Source organism: Pelophylax lessonae (assembly GCF_965119305.1).
Source record: "Pelophylax lessonae genome assembly, chromosome: 4".
NCBI classification, from domain to species: domain Eukaryota; kingdom Metazoa; phylum Chordata; class Amphibia; order Anura; family Ranidae; genus Pelophylax; species Pelophylax lessonae.
The window spans coordinates 609,264,602-609,282,906 of NC_138771.1; positions in this window are offsets into that span (position 1 = coordinate 609,264,602).

Sequence of the window (18,305 nt, forward strand, 5' to 3'; positions counted from 1 at the left end):
CCCTTTGGATAATTTCAGATGACCAGCCGTGATTGGCTCTCAAAAGCTGTGTACCAACAATCAGATTATTGTATGATCGCTTTGAAAGCGGTATTTTTTTTTTTGTCAGAGTTTCTGATCGTGTGTACTAGGCTTCGGGCTTCATTCACATGGCCATTGTGCCTGCTCACAGAAGAATAACAGATCCTTTTACATCTGTTGCGTTTAGATCTTTTTTGTGGCTGTATACATTCTGCTGGACTGTACACACAGCCAGACACGGGATGCAATTCTGCTCTTTTTTCAGATCAAATTGCATTAGCCACAAATACACAGGTCTGAATGGCCATATTCATTTGCATGGGTGTTGCAGACAGAGAAGTGTAGAATACACATCTGAACACTTTGTTTTTTTAAGGGCCACGTGAATAGAGCCTAGGTTCACACTGGTGCGTGTAAAACACTGCCTGTGATTTTCACCACATTCCTGTGCATGTCACATGCAATGTCTGCACGGTGCAATTTGAGCCACACTGTGTATGGCTCAAAGCGCAAATGCACCAAAATGGCACAGGACCCTTTTTTTCCCACACCTAAATTGCACTGCGTGTTGCAATCTGTTTCGGGGTGAAGTTAATCTAACAGTGACACCCACAGCAGATCACATGGACACCATACATTTCCCATATCGCATCAGTGTGAACTGGGGCCGACGCTGCCCAAGCCCCTCCCCAAACCTGATTTTTTTTTTTAAGTCCATGGTGGTGCAAAACCTACAATGAAAAAAACCCGTAAGTGAACAAAAAACGTGCATGTAGAACACACACACACACACACACACACACAAATAGTGCACTTAAGGGTGTGCTTTAGTCCACCCCCCTGAAGGGGTAGGACTTCTACCCTGATCCCCCGTGGTGCAAGGCTTCTGACAGGGATTAGGGTTTCCATGGTCTGCCTAGCCAGAAGGCCTGGCAGACCCCGTTCTTTAGGCCAGCCAAAGCCGACACCGAATACTAGGTCAGGGGCTCTCCTGAAAGAGAGACCCCCAGAGGCAGGGGAGGAAGGAACATGAGGGCCACGTATCCTCCCCCTAGACTTCAGGGTAAACCCAAGGACTTGCACCCTACAATCCACAAAAAACACACACAAAAGCGAAAGTGACACACAGTGAGGGAAATAAATAAGAAAAGTGGCCATGCCAAATGTGCACTGGCCAGGTCCTAGGGCCTGGTAAGCAAAAATTGCCCCGGACTTTAGCCAAAAGGCCCAGCCCATGAGGGACATGGTGCTTGTTCACACTGTGGGGTCCTCCACCCATGTGTTACTAAGAGCACCCCCTGGGGTGACCACTCTTAGGGGGCACAGTCACTGCAGACCTTCTGCCCTCCTAGCCCCTGGCCAGACAAGGTAATCCATTCAAACCAGGAGGTAATGGACCCTTCCAGCTTTCTCAGAGAGAACTTACAGCCCCCAATTACGCTCAGGTTTCAGTTTCTGCCGATACTAACTTTTCAGGTCCCTATCATTCCAGCAGGTTTGCATAGCTGCCACCCAACCTTGGTCAGGCCAGATGACAGCACAGTGCCCCCAGTGGATCACTGATAAGAACAGATACTAAAAGCTTGGTCTTAGCGAAAAGGCAGAGAAGCGCAAAACCAGATTAGTAGGTGTAAAATGTACCAGTAAAAATAAAAAGTTCTGGGTTTTTACTTGCCTTGTACTATAAAATCAAAAAAGGTGCTTAAGCTTTAACAGCCCAACCTTGGTTTTTGGTCCGGGGGAGGAGCCTGGTCACGGCACATGTGGGGAGTAGCTGCTAGGAACGTTGAGTACTCTTGTCATGTAAAGAGCTTGTGTGGCATGCGCCCAGACCTGAAACACTGTAATGGATAGCCGACGCTCCACTATTCGACACGGCGAAGAGAGGACCTGCGCGGCCAGGGTTATCCGGAGCTCCCACCTGACGGGAAACCAGTGGCATGTCAGGTTGGCTTGGGAGGCTGATCACCAGAAGCTGAAAGTGGCTACGGAAGAAGAGAGAGGGAGTGTGAAAGAAATGCTGTGCGACACAGCTGGCAGGAGAAAAACGCTCCTGGGAAGGGAGAGACAGCCAGCACGGCCGCTGTGCCCCAGACTCCCCGAATACCCCAGGGAACATACAGGGATAGCAGCGCCTTACAAAAGTGGAGACCAACTGTCAAAGAGAATCTAAGAGAAGGGGGTCACGGAGGAAAAGAGAGGCAGGTGGAAGAGGGTGAGTCTTAAAGTTTGTGGCACTGTGTGAAGCATATTGTACTAGAACAAACATCTAAAAAGTTCCAATCGGTAGGAGAGGAAGACAAGGTTGGGTAAAATATAGAGGGAGACTCTGCTCACAGAAGGAGATCATCCAAGTAGCCCAGTACCACAATCCCCTGTTGGCATAGAAAGGCTAGCACCGGGGCTAAAACTTTTGTGAGGAGCAGAGGGGAGATCAAAGGGTAATGCCACAAACTGATAATGCTCCTCTCCCACAGCAAAGCAGGGAAAATGCTGGTGATGTGCACATATTGGAATGTGATGGTAGGCATCCTTGATATCAATAGAGGCAAGAAAATCCCCCTGATGCAGGGATGCCACCAATGTTCGAATGGACTCCATTCTGAACTTCTGTATCCGCACAAAGCAGTTGAGCGCCTTGAGGTCCAGGATTGGATGCACTTTGCCTTCCTTCCTGGGAACTGAATAGGTTTGAGGAAAAACTCTGAAAACGTTCCAAAGTCAGAACCAGGACAATCATTCCCTGAAGGAACAGGTCTTGTACCACCCCAAACAGGCCCTGTAAAAGGTCTGGGGACAGTTGCAAGTTGGAAGGAAAAAACCTTGCCGGGGGGACAAGAGAGAAACTATCTTGTAGCCGGACCAAATGACTTTGTGGACCCACTTGTCTTGCACTAGGGAAGTCCACAGGTCCGGAAACCAGTGAAGACATCTCCCCACCCCTTGTCCACGGGTCTGGAAAAGCCCAAACTTGGCTTGCCAGACCAGGTTCATTTGGATCCTCCTGAAGAGGCCCTGAAAGGCTTCGAGCCCTTGTCAGTCGACCTTGAGGGACGAAAAAAAAAAAAAAGTATGAGCAGAGAAGGAAGGCCCATGTCTATGCCGAGGTGCCTTGCCATTAAGTAGGCTGCAGAAGAAAAAGTACTCTTTCCCCGTGAGACCTTTAATTATGTCATCCAGGCAAGCACCAAACAGGCAATCTCCTTGGAAAGGAAGAGCAGTCAAGGCCTTTTTTAAAGTCTGATCTACAGACCAGCACTTGAGCCATAAGCCAAGCCGAAGGACCACTGCCAAAATAGACAGGTAAGCCACTCGAAGTGCCGCATCAAAAGAGGCATCACAGATAAACTGCAGCCCTGGATCAGCTGGTCCGCCAGCTCGGCAAAGGCAGGGGGGAGATGTTCCCCCTCCAGCTCGCGTCGTAAGAGCATAGCACACACAGTCAGAGTTTGTGACATTAGGGCAATGGTGAATAACGGCCTCAGTGCTGAACCAGCCAAAGCGTACATATGGCGGGTCACAGCCTCTGCCTTCCGGGCAGCCAGATCCTGAAAGGCCAGGGACTCTTCAACCGGAATCATGGTTGCCTTGTTTAATCTGGAAACCAGAGGGCCCACCACCAGCGGCACAGTCCACTCCTTAAGGAGGGACTCCTCATAGGGGGTAACGCCTAGTAAAGCGCTTAGGGACCCCACGGGGACACTTTGGTCGCCCCCACTCTTTAGCAACAATTCTGTCAAAATATGCAGGGAAAAGGAAACACCTTTGCCGCTCTGGATGGCTTATGAGTGCCAAAGGGTACCTGCGCCTCCGTCGCAGCTTCAGTTGCATCCATCTTTAGAGTCTCACACACGGATACAATCACTGCATGCACCAGCGCCTTTTCATACACAGTCACAGACGTGGAGGAATCATCCTCACTCTTAGAGGATTCCAAGCGTGTGGTTGGGTGACCCACATCCACAGCGGCCGAATCAGATTCTGGATCCGATGAGATAAATGGGGCAGGGGAATTAGTGATTGCGGTCCGCACGGCTATACCGCGCCACCGCTGGAGTCCCCTTTTAATCTAGCAGAATCCTGATATGAGCGAAGTGTGTCTGAGGAAATGGCCAAAAGGACTAAAAACCCCCTTACTGTGCCAGAACCTGGAGCAGCTACCGCTCTGCACGCTGTCTGCGGCAAGTGAAACTTCTGGGAGGAAGTGACTAAATATCACTAGAGGCCAAACCCCCTGAGCCACAATAACATGGTGCCATAGGAAAGCACAGGGAAAATGGCCACCCCCCTTACAGCGTGGCCTGACCACACTTAAGATGGTGCCTGAAAACGGCGCCAAGCACTCAGGACGACAAGAAAAGGGCTGCTGCCCTTACACTGATGCAGCCTGATGCCCACACCTAAAATGGTGGCCGAAAACAGCATCAAGCATTCAGGAGCCCAGCAAATGAGGCCACCACAAGAATCCAATGTAGGGGACCCCCCAGGACAAGGTACCAACAGCATCCCCCAGGCGTTAGACGCTGCTACAGAGCCCCCAGCATGAGCAGGGAGGGTAGGACCTGTCCTGACCGGCCAGGGGGGGGATCTTTCAGAGGACACAGCCTTGTCATCCCCAGGAGTGGGCCCAAATCTACCCCACAGATCACTGTCCCAGGGACACAGGGGGGTTGCATCACTCACCATACCATGGACTGAGGGGCTCCACCCTGAGACAGCTCGCCTCCCACCCTGAGTGGGGGTGCTGTCAGCCAAGAGGGGTACGCTGCAACTCAGGGCGTCCCAGGTTGATGTGTCCCGGCAAAAGCATCTGTTAGCAGGCTCATCCCTATCCGGCAGGGCTCTGTCGTGGCAAGGCCTGGGCAGACCATTGGCAAGGCTGGCAGACCATAAGGATCTAGATTATCCAGTGGGAAAGCCCAGCTGTCGATTGTAGTTCACCAGAAGGATGCCCCTGACACTAGCTAGCGATAGTGAGTAAAGAGAAAAACAAATATTTTCAAAAGAAAATAAAAACTGAGACCGGAGTCCCAGCAGGGAACCTAGGTCCTACTCCTAAACTAGGCAGCAAGAAACTAATCAGTGAGCACGGTGCGGCTGGGGTAGTGTCATGAGGGACAGCCCCTATAGGCGTGTCAGGTGAAAAGTTTCTAAAATGTTTTACTGCCTAGTCTACTCCTGTAGGTGGCGCATTACCCATTGATGAGGAAACTATGGAGAGCTGCGTCTGTCAGAGGACGTAGGAGAAAAAAGGATGGTCAGGTGCAGACATCTGGCCCTTGATGGTACTCAGGGCCAACTTCTAAACAATGCCCTGTTAAAGAAAGGTTGAGATTCAAGCCACAGAAAAGGATCGAGGATGAGCGCCAATCGTCTCACACCAAGAAATGTACGCTTTCCACGCACAATGGGATATCTTGCTGGAAGACGACTTCCTCGCTTTCACCATAGTAGGGATCACTGATCCAGACAGACCTCTATCCCTCAGGAACTGGCTTTCAAAAGCCAAGCCAACAAACCAGCGACTAAAGCAGGATGATAGATCAGCCCTTGGGACAACTGCTCTTCTCTGAGAGGAAGCCCCCAAGGGACGTTTACAGCCACCAGGATGATTGGAAGATCCTTGCTCTTGATTCCTCACAGGAACTGCAGAGGAAGCCTTAGCCGAGGAGGATACTGGCATCTGCCAGGGGAACCCGTGATCTCGCCACGAACTTCTGTATCCTCCTGTGGAGCCAAACCTGCTAAAACGAGCTGCATGTAGGACTGTGCAAACAGAACTGTCTTGAAGGTGGATACCACCAGACTCAGAACCTGTATGGAAATCGGGAGAGAAAACCATTTGACAGCAGCTGTAGAATCATGGCCTGGGGGTTCCTGAAGTTTGTCCAGAGAAGGACCACCCTTAGAATCAGACCAAGGTAATTCAATTCCATGGACAGGGGACAGGGGATAGGGGGGAACCTGAGGTAGTTCAGACATCACCTAAACCTTTGCAGGAATTAAATCCACACAAAGACTCAGGACCTCAAAAACCTGAAAAGAACAGACTTTGTCCCCCTTTCTGGGTATCCCCAAAAGAAACATCTTGCTGGGGGGGTGGCGCCGGGCTCTGTAATGGACACTAAGTCACAGAGCTCCGCCGGACTGCCGAGATTAAGTGCTGCACAGAGGGCACCCCAACTCTTCCCGGAATGCCGCAGAGACGAAAAGGGGGACAAACTCAGCCCCACAAGCTGCCTACATTCTCAAAAGCGGCCCCTCAGCACAGGCCTCAAAATGGCGGTGGGGATATGGAGAGGCCTACGCACCAATAGCTCTTCCTGGGGCTAATAGATCTCCTGAACCTCACAGGGACGATAGTCCATCTTCAGGAACACATACCCCATCCACAAGGAGCCCCACAAGATCCCGCAAACGCACAGACTCAATTGGGGGCGGTACATGGAATCCTGACATGGAGGTTAGTGAGGCATTACCTCAGCAACAACAGGCAGCCATTACTATTGACCCAATAGCTGGTTTACCTACCACAGGCCAACCTGTCTCAGATATAGTCCTAAAAGACATGCCCCTCAGGTACTCAATTCATAATGACCTTATGGCCTCAGTCGCACACTGCCGCAGGGAAGTTCATTAGTTGGGAGACAGGGTGGACCAGGTTGAACAAACTATGGGCGAATAGTCCACCTCTTATAATACCTTAGTTGATGCCCACAGTGCCCAGACAGAGGATATATTGTGGATCAAAGATAAGTTGGTGGATCTTGAAGATCACTCACGAAGAAACAATTTAAAACTCAGGAGTCCCTGAGATGGTCCTGCAATCTCAACTTCCCCAATATGTGCATGACATGTTCCGTCCGGTTGTGCCCTCACTAGCCGAGCAAGACCTCACTGTGGATAGGGTACATAGGATTCCTAAACCCTCTTTTCTGGCCCAAGATATTGCCAGAGACATTCTGTTGCGGATTCATTACTATAAGACTAAAGGAGGAATTTCGCAAAATTGACCAGAGACCTTCAGCGTATGCCTCTATTCAGATCCTACCAGACCTATCCCACCATACCCTCCAACGTAGAAGAAATTTGGCCAATATTACTAAGGCTTTGAGGAACCATCAAATTCCCCTAAGTGGAAATACCCGGCAACCCTGTCCATCACCCACAATGGTACGACAGTATCCATCTCCACACTTGCGGAAGGAATTTCCCTCTTGCGCCAATGGGAAATACCCGATTCCTCTTCATCTCCAAACCATCAACCCCATCACTCTAGAAATTCATCACAGTATGACTGGCAAGTAGTGACCCGCAGACGTCCTCCACATAGAATGAGACATGAAGCTGGTCCCTCAACTGCTTCTCGATCTTCAATATGATCTCGGCGGTCCTTAGTGATTCCCCCACTATACCCACATATTTAAGGACATTCCTTCTTAATGTGCCCGGTACTGTTTCTAGTTCCTCTTTTTACCTTTTTCTTTTTTTTGCTATAGGATACCCTACAAAGAAGTCTTTGGAAACTTTCTAAGCAACATCCAGTTACCGCAGTCCACTCCCCGAAGACCAGCCAGCTGTATCTCCAACACAAGAAATGGAGCCCCTCCACACTTCTATTCATTGGGCCATGCAAGTCTTTTTCAACTACTGCACAACTTTATTACCCACTCATCCCATGACTATGTCATGCTTCTCAATGAACGTTAAGGGATTAAACCACCCCACCAAGCGCCGCTCAATGTGGCAAGAAGCCCTCACACATCAAGTGGACATCTTGTGTGTCCAAGAAACACACTTCTAAATCTCTAAAGCCCCGTACACACGTACCGATCGTCGGCCGAACGATCGGCCGTCTTTTGTCCGAGGGCTGTCGTGTCTGTTGAAAAGTGCAAAAGACTGCACATGAATTTTGTTGGCCAACAACAGCCGACTGCAGAAGTGATGTCATGCGATGGTTAACTTTCCTTGTCTTTTTTCTTTTCTGAGCATGCCCAGTCTTGCTAATCTGCTGTCTGTCGGCCGAAATCTGTACTGACTGGTGAACAATCGGCCGTTCTGGTGTTGGCCAACAAAAATTTTAATGCTTGCACGACAGATTCTGTTCGGCCGAAAATGCGCTGTCGGCTGTCGGAAGCATCATACTAACAAGCCTACAATCGGCCGATCGGTCGACGGCCGAATATTTACGGCCGACAATCGGTACGTGTGTACGGGGCTTAAAAGCCTTAAATGTTCCAATTCTCACTACCCCAACGTCTTCCTCTCTTTCGCAAATAAAAACTAAAGAGAGTCCTGATTGCAGTGAGAGATACCATTAATTTTCATCTTGAGCTCTATTGTAGACGACAATGGAAAATTTATCATACTAACGTGTGACATTGATTCCAATCCCTATAGTATTGTGTTCTTATATGCTCCCAACATGCACCAGCTTCGATTCTTAAACAAGCTTTTCAAAAAAGCTCAACGAGTCAAATATGGCAGAGTCCTTGTCTGCGGAGACTTTAATGCAGGTTTCTGACTCTTTTTGGATGCGTCTAGGAGGTCCCGACAAGGAACGTCAAGAACTCAGCGGTTTACTTCATAGAGAAGATTTATTTGATGTTTGGTGCTGCCAACATTCCAACGAAAGGGACTACACATACTATTCCCCTAGACACAATTCATAGTCCCGAATTGACCTATTCCTCACAGACAAATGGTTACTCCAGAAAGTGTCAAAAGTCACACATATTTTGATATTTCATGGTCCGACCATGCACCTATCTTGATTACAATTTATGATAAGTCTAGGGCTGAAAAATTCTAACTCAGTATGGCGTTGTAATCTCAAATTGTTACAAGACCCGGATTGTGTCAAGGCCATATCTGCTAACCTTTCAGAATTTTTTTCATTTTAATACCTCCTCCACTTCCGATGCCATTATGTTGTGGAATGCCCATAAGGCGTATATCAGGGGAATGTTGTTACAACAAGGGGCCAGACTGAAGAGACACTGACTCTCGCCTTAACTCACTCTTAGACGACATTCATACTCTAGAACAGAACAAGCCATCGCCGTCTAGCGAGCGTTCACATGCTCTGCAGAAAATTAGGGAGGAACTCCGACTCCATTTAATGCAGAAATATGATTTGCACCTTAGACGGCAGAAACTTTTAACATATGCTAAAGCCAATAGAGCAGGCAAATATTTGGCCAATCGTCTAAAATCTGCTAGAACAAAAAATAAATTGTATACCTGATCCACCCTTCCTCCAAACACAAAATCCATAATCCCCAGGATATTGCAGATCATTTCGCTGATTATTACGGTGCCTTCTAGAACTTAAAAGATGACAATACTATAACCCATCCTACTAAATCTCAAATATCTGATTTCCGGACTAATCTTAATTTCCCATCCCTGACAGACTCCCAATTACAGTCTCTGAATGACCCCATTTGTGAGCAGGAAATATGCAGTCATAGCGTCTCTTCCACAGGGCAAATCTCCCGGTCCCGATGGACTACCCAACGAGTATTAAGTCTTTTTCTATGCTCCTTACTTGTCTTCCATGTTTGCCCGGGCGGTTGCCTCCTCTATATTCCCCAAGGAAATGTTGCAAGCTTACGTGGTCACTCTTCCCAAACCAGGGAAAGATCCAACCACACCGGTCAATTTTCGACCCATATCCCTTCTCAGTTCTTGTATCAAAATTTCCGCAAAAATACTAGCTCTTAGACGGTCATTTTTGATTAGAAGCGGCATAATATCTGACAAACAGGGATTTGTTAAGGGGAGGCAGCCCTCGGATGCAACTCGTCGAATCCTGAATGTGATTCATTGTGCAGAAACCTGCCAAACGCCTTCTCTGGTGTTATCTCTTGACGCAGAGAAGGCGTTCGATAGAGTGGAATGGCGATATATGGACATGGTCTTGTCCCGTTTTGGGTTTCGTGGGGGGGATTAAATCTGCTATAATGGCCCTCTATTCATGCCCATCTGCCAGAGTGTACACATCGGGTCTCCCGTGTAAGCACTTTCAGATCTCCAATGGAACCCATCAAGGATGCCCGCTCTCGCCAGCTATCTTTAATCTCATGATTGAGCCACTTGCCGAATCTATACGCCGAATCCCCTTAATATCTTGGTTTCAGGTCGAGGATGAGAGCCATGTGGTCAGCCTCTTCGCTGACGACGTGATCCTCCTCCTGACCGAACCAACAAAGTCCTTGCCTGCGGTGTCCAACATATTGAATGCTTTCAGTTCTACATCTAATTATTAAATTAATCATTCTAAATCTCTTATCCTTGACCTGGGAATAGATCCTCGAAAAAGGTCTAAACTCCAGACATCTTATCCATTTACGTGTGCGAAGGATGGAATCCCATACTTGGGGATTACTTTGACCCCAAAACTGCGCCTTATGGCCCGCACTAACTATGAGTCCCTTATAGACAACATTCAAACGCAACTAAACAACTTGACAAAAACTACTATTTCTTGGGTGGGTAGAATAGCTGCTTATAAGAAGTCTATTCTCCCACAAATCCTGTATTTCTTTAGGGTTCTTCCCCTTCCTATCACAAAAAAGTACATTACAGCCCTAATAAAATCATTAACTCAGTTTATCTGGCTACATAAAAAAACCTAGATGCGCGAGGAAAAATCTTATAGCTCATAAAAAAAAGTAGGGGGCATGGGGCTTCCAGACCTTAATGACTACAGGCTAGCGGCTATTTTAGATTAATTAAGTCACTGGTTCCATACCGTTGACAGACCTCGCTGGGTGGACATGAAAATGACACTGTCCGGGGCTCTGGATCTAGTGTCTGTCCTTTATATGGATCATTTGAGTCCTAGAGGCTGTTCTGCTCTTTCTCCACCCATAGAAGCATCTATGTTAGCCTGGCGCCATCTTATGGTTAATGCAAATAAAGAATCTCCCATCGCTATTCCACCCATCCCGATACAGTCTTTGGAGACTAGAATACCCTTTTTATACACTAAACCCCTACTTAGCTACAACATTACACATGTGCAAGACTTTTTGGAAAGGGCTCCTTGCAGATGGTCAGATATGCAAAAACTTTTTTCCCCTCCCTCCCAAGCTTCACTTCCTTTGTTATCATATTTCCCAATACTTATCAAAGCACCCTCTACCTTCTTTATAAGTCTTCCCTTCTGTTTGGGCTTTAACGGCACTAACACACAGAAAAGGAGGAATCTCCCCAATTTATAATGCTTTCCAACGAAAATCTGAATTTCAGCAATCTTTGGCTATCCAGAAATGGAACAGACTTAGATACTTCATACTCAATAGCAGATTGGCAACAGGCTATCCAATCAAATTCTCGCTTCTCCAAATGCATCAGGCATTGGGAAACAATGCTTAAAGCGGAGTTCCGGCCTCAGGGGTGAAATTTAGATAAAAATACCCCCGGGACAGTCAGGGCTAGTACATTCCACAATGGATAGCCTCTGAACTGTCCCGGGTCGCACTTACCTTTTAGAAGAAATACTTACCTTGAAAATTTCTTCTCCAGCGCTGCCATCTCGCATGTGGGCAGCTGAAGCCAGCGTGTCCTCTTCTCCCAAAATGCGCCTGCACTGGCCTCGCTCGTCACTTCCGGTGTGGGCGCGTCATCCCTCCACAGCTTCTGGGCATACCCAGAAGCGGTTTAGCAGGGAATGACACGGCTGCACCGGAACTGACTAGCGGGGCCGGTGCATTGATTCCTGGGAGCAATGACGTTCAGCTCCCAGGAATCAATGCAAGGAGGAAGTGACGGCGCGGGCCATGGCCGCAGAGGGAGGAAGGGGAAGAAAGGTGATTAGAATTTTCTTCAATAACAAGGTAAGTTAACAAAAAAAAAAATCTTAATTATCCATTTGTTTTTCAGGTGACCTAGAGCAAGCGGATGGCCCAAAATCGATTTTGAGGCCGGGAACTCCGCTTTAAATGGTTTCATAGATGGGATTATACGCCATACAAACTCTCTCGATTTTCACCCCACCATTCTGATCAATGCTGCGGACAAGTAGGCAATCTGCCTCAGATTATGTGGGAATGCCCCTGCTTAACGGGCTACTGGAAGTTGATCTTTCAATTGCTTTCCTCAGTAACGGGAATTATACAAAAGCCTTCTATGGGTCTTGCTCTTCTTAACCTTGGGATTGACAAATTTCCACTACATATGAGACAAATAGTATGTCATATATTGTTAGCAGCACGCCACAATATACTTATCCACTGGGGTACTCAAGATTCACTCAATGTATCCGGTGTCAAGATAGCGGTTAATCACAACCACATGTTTGAGCGCTTGTTAGCAATCAATCAAGGCTCATGCAAGGCTTTTGATGACCGATGGAAAATGTGGACCAATTTTAGTGGGAAAACTAATTGAATGCACTGTTTGACACCTTATGGGTGTTTCTTGTGACTTGATGGTACTCGGGTGGGGGGCCATCGCTCTTCCTCCTCCTGCACAGGTAGTACCCATTTGGGGTGCGGGGGGGGGGGGGGGGGAGCGGCGGTGGACCGGCCAGGGTCTAGCCAATTCTACACTACTACTTTATCTGCTCTTCATATGGTAGTATGTTATATCCCCCTGTCTATGCTCAATAGTAAAGCGGTAATGTACAAAACTGTCCTGCTGCAATTGCAATTTATATCCTGTGTACTTTTGTTAATTTTGTGCCTATTGCACTGTAATGGAGTTATTTTACTTGTTTGTATTTGTAAACTTAATAAAAATCTATTGCACTGTAAAAAAAACATCTTGCAAACCTACATGACGCTCACAAAAGAGAACCACAGGGCCAGAAACCAGCAAAGATGTCTCCCCACCCCAATAATGGATGGCAAACCTTCATGCTGAAGGGGTCTTGTCTGCAGGTCCATAGAAGCTTGGAAGGTTGCATGAAACCTACCGGGGAAGATTTGAAAGAGCCATTTCCCTTATTCTCCAGGAGCACAAAATTTTCTATGAGCTGAGAAGGGGAGCCCCCGTCTGCGACAAGGCTCCTTCCCTTTCCTTGACTGTGGCAGGATGGTACTCTTCTCCTCCTCCCCCCACATGGTCTGAGACACCAGGGCTGGGGCAGAGTAGCCACAATGCCAAACCAGCCAAAGTAAACATGCTGCTTGCCACAGCCTCCGCATTTCTGTCAGCCTGGGCCTTTAAAGGATGGGGATTCCTCTACTAGGATCATGGTTGCTTTATTCAACCTGGAAACCGGATGGTCCACCACTGGTGGAAAAGTCTACTTTTTTCAAAGTGACTCCTCAAAAGGGAAACTTACAGCAAAACGTTTAGGGACCACAAAGGGTAATTTTGGTTGTTCCCATTCCTTACAGGAAAACCTGTAAAAAAAATGGGGCAACACCTTTGGAGTGCGAGGTGATTTATGCATACCAAACGACATCAGCCGCATCCTCCATTTTTAAAGTCTCACGCACTGCAGTGATAAGTGCATCTACCAGCTGCTGCAACCATGGAGGAATCATCTGCACTCTCGGATGGATCTGGGGTGTGATATTAAGCTCCTCTGGACAGGCCACGTCCACAGTGGCATCAGGCTCAGAATCAGACTGAGAAGGGGACGCTTCCTCCTGAGCCTTTTCCCACATGCCACTTCCACCCGGGAAACCAAAGACTGCAGGTCCGCCGTCAGTGCAACCATGGGAAGCTGGGGTTCCAAGGGACCTGCCACCTCCGGAGGAGCGTCGAGAATTCAAGCCCAGCATCATCATGTCCCGGGCACAGGAAGAGGAAACTGAGAAGGAGCTTCAGCATCCCCAGTGTCTCCTGTACTAAGGGAAAATGGCCCCAGTGACAGGCTACACAAACATGTCTGCCAACCGGAGACCACCTAGAATAAGGGAAAATGGCCACCATCAGCTACAAACGCTGAAGCATGCTGCCAGGATCGTCCCTTCGTCCTCTGCAACGTTGCACACTCTGAAGGCCACCACCCGGCGAAGGTAGGACACACTTTGAGGCATCAATATCATTTTGATAAGGTTTACTCGTCCCGCCAGGGAGAGCCAGAGCTTAGTCCAGATCCTAATTTTATCCCGGAAGCACGTAAGAGGGCTAATGTTGAGCACACTATATTGATTTGGGTCCGCCGACACCACCACCCCCAGATACTTAAACTTATCAACCACCGGGACCGGGCAGTGAGAGCCCACCGGCTGAGCAGCGTCCGCATCCAGGTGCAGCAACGCTGATTTGGACCAATTTATGGTGAGACCCAAAAACCTCCCGAACTCTGATCTCAGACATAACCGCCCGTAGGGATCCACCCGTGTCCCCCAAAGTCAGTAGCATGTTGTCCGCATATAAAAGTATTTTGTCCTGGAGAGGACCGTACTTGAAACCCACTATGGAGTCCCTGTGTCTGATACGCGTCGCAAGGGGCTCAATTGCAAGTGCAAATAACAAAGGGGAAAGCGGGCAGCCCTGCCTCGTTCCCCTACCGAGGCTGAAGCCCTCAGATGTCCTACCTCCCTCTCGTATCGATGCCCGAGGTTGATGGTATAGCAGTCGCACCCATGATAGAAACACCGGGCCAAACCCAAACGCCTCCATCACCGTCCACAGATATCCCCATTCCACGCTGTCAAACGCCTTGTTGGCGTCCAAAGACAACAGCGCTCTTTCTCCCATATTATCCGCCGGTGTTTGGATCGCAACGAACCGTCGTCTAAGATTAAGGGCCGTGGACCTATTGGGCATGAAGCCCGCCTGATCCTCATGAATAATATGAGTGATCACTGAATTCACCCGCCTTGCTAAAACCTTGGCCAACAATTTGACGTCTGCCTGGAGCAATGAAATGGGTCTGTATGATCCCGGGTCCGTGGGCGACTTCCCAGGCTTAAGCAGAAGCACAATGCTCGCCCTAGACATGGACTCCGGAAGCGCCCCAGCCTCTCTAGCCGTCTGGAACACCTCCAACAACTTCGGCATCAGCAGCCCCGAGAAGGTTTGATAAACCTCCACGGGGAGGCCATCATCCCCAGGCGCCTTGGCTCCCGGGAAGAGGGCCAATGCCTCCACCAACTCCTCCTCCGTAATGGGTGCCTCTAGCCCCTCCCGTTGTTCTGCAGCGAGTCTCGGAAGTGGCATGGTGCCTAAATACTCCCGCAACTCCTCCGAACTGTACGTTGCCCTTGTAGAATAAATGTCAGTGTAGAATCTAGTAAGTTGCGCCATAATTTCCCCCTGCCTATTCACCAGTCGTCCTGTTGGCAACCTAAGTGCTCCTATGGGGGGAACCGAGGGGCGCGCTCCCACCAAACGAGACAGCAAGCGGCCCGTCCGCTCCCCCTCTTCGTAAAACGTGGTCTTGGTGAAAAAACGCTTCTTATCAACCTTAGATCAGACTAAGGTACCAGCTAACTGTTCCTCAAAGAGCTTAGACCCTGTCTGAACCTTCCGGATATGGGTAATCAACACCCCTCGGAGGAAGCATTTGAAGGCATCCCATCTCGCCAGCACATCCCCGTGCTGACCATGGATCTCAAAAAACTCTGATGGCAGCAGCAATGCCGTTATCCTGTGGGAACAGCTTCAGCCAAAACGCGTTGAACCTCCAGGGGGCCCTAGTTAAAGCCACCCGGGGGCGCACCGCCAGCCGAACCACCAGCGGAGAGTGATCGGAGATACCCCTAAGGGCATATTCCGCTTCCTCCACAACAGGGAGGGCGGTCCTATTACATACACAAAGATCAATCCTAGACAGGGAGGAGTGCGTTTTAGAAAAACACGAAAATTGAACTACTCCAGGATGCTTCAAACGCCAGGCCTCCGACCATTCCACCTCCTCCAGGAAGCGCGAAAGGGCAGTGCCCCTGTCAACCACCGGAGAGGGGGATGGCGGATGCCTATCCCGGACGGGATCCAAGATACCGTTAAAATCCCCCCACAACAATCAGCGGGGTGCCCACTTTGTCTAGCGTGAAGTTAAGCAATTCCCTAAGAACTAAAGAGGAGAACGGGGGCGGAATGTAAACCACCGCCAACACACACGTAAACTGAAACAGTACACAATGCAAAAAAACAAACCTTCCCTCAGGGTCCACCTGCACCCCCAGTTCCCTGAAAGCCAGCGCCCTGTGAACCAGAACACTGACTCCCCTGGAATATGTGGAGTGGGTGGAGTGATACCCCCACCCAAGAATATCGCAAACAGTTCACAGTGTCCCCCTGCAGAGGTGTCTCTTGGAGGCCTATGATGGCAGGGTGGTGTTTCTTCAACTGTGTAGCAATCATAGCCCGTTTTACTGGGCACCCAAGGCCACGGACATTCCATGAGATTACAGGTACTCCAGCCATGGCAAAAGAGAAAGATGAGGTGGGGCCTCTGCCCCCCTGTACCTCCGTCGTGCAACAAAGTAGGGTGCGACATCCAGGAACAAAAGTAAAAGAGGCAAGGTGTGCAGAAACAGAGTCCAAAAAGTCCGGTATGGGTGAAGTTCTCTCAAAAACAAAAATGGAAAGCAAAATGAAAAGTCTCAGTCCAGCAAGGCACAACGGTGCCTTGTCATAAAACTGAAAACGGGCGGGTAGCCCATAAGCGGTGAACCCGACAGTGGACGGACAGTCCAGTGGAATCCACCCGCCCAAAAACGCACAACCGTGCGAAAAAATCACAACATGCCACACCAGCAGTGTGGGTAGATACAGCAAAATCCAGATATTCATACCTTGCGTAGAGCTTCATCATCCAAACAGGTAACCGTAAACGTCCCCGGCCGGGTCAATTTGTAATCCAAACATGTAGTCACTTGTAGAGGGGAGCAAACCCCAGAACACATCAGGAACCCATCACGCCACCTCTTCAACTCAGTCTCCCGGATCTTCAGGGCGTCGACGGCGGAGAGCGGGCTCGTGCACGTCCAGCCAATTCACCGCGTCCGCATCAAAAAAGTGTGCCCTTCCCTCAGCCGTGACACGGAGGCGAGCAGGGTACAACATGGCATACACTAGACCCAGGCGGCGAAGTCGCTGCTTCACTTCAATAAATTTTGCTCTCTGTTTCTGCACCTCGGCAGAAAAATCAGGATAGAATGACACTCTGACCCCATTGAAGCGTATTTCCGCCTTCTCCCTGGCCAGCCGTAGGATCTTCTCTCTGTCCCGGTAATGAAGTATTTTCGCAAGCATTGGCCTAGGGGCATTGCCAGGCAGGGCTCTAGTGGGGACCCGGTGCGCCCTCTCCACTGCGAACAGGGGAGAGAAGGAAGCCCGGTCAAAAGTATCGCACAGCCAGGTCTCAACAAAGTCAGTGGGGTCCAGTCCCTCCACCTTCTCCGGGAGCCCCACTATGCGGACATTATTCCTGCGCAGGCGGTTTTCAATATCGTCCGTCTTATTCCTATTAGCCTGAGCCAGCCTAGCCGTCTCCCTGGTGTCCGAGAGTAATGTGGGCGTCTGATCCTCTAGGTCACAGATGCGACTTTCAGCAGCAGTGGTGCGTTCCCGCATTTTTTGTAGATCTTGACGCAGAAGGGCCACCTCCTCCGTGAGACCCCCCAGCCTGTCTTTGACAACATTCACGGACGCTGTGCATTTCTGTACAGCCATCAAGATTTGACCCAGGGTGGGCTGAGTCCCCTCCAGCACATCTCCCTCTAGCTCAGTCCCAAAGTCAAGCTGCTCAGGTGGGTCCAGAGCCCCCGGTTCCTGATGCGCGTCCCCCATTGCCTGTGCACCCAGGCAGGGGTGCAGCCTCCACAGCGCTGGTTCCCGGGAGGTCGCAAAGCTTCTTTGCGTACAGGAGAATAATCGCCAGCACTGTCCTTTCCCCCCGGGCGCCCCGCCTTGGGCTTAGTGCCAGTGTCTGTTTGTCAGGGCCTCTTGAGGCAGACTGCGGCGTCCCCCCTGCACCATCCTGGCCGGCCGAGCCAGGGACAGTGCCATCCTTTAATTTACTCCCCCGGGTCATTGCAGCACCCGCGCGGGACATGGAGGGTGTAGGGAGGTAGCAGCCCAAGCAGTGAAGTAGTCCCTGGTGGTCAGTGGGTCAGCAGATAGAGGCCGCCGCTTACCGGATCCACGCCGCCACGAGCGGGCGCCCGCCGTAGGAAAGGCCGCGGCTTCGGCCCTCGACTAGGCCGCAACCCGGAACTCGGCTGGAAACGCTCCGCGGCCAAAACTAGTGGCAGGCCCGCACTGCAGGAGGTGTCCCAGTCCAAGGGGAGGCAGTCTGGGTCCCAGGTCCGCAAGGATGAAGGAGGATGGCCCGGGATGCAGATCCGGCGGCGCGGCGCTCTCTCCACGGT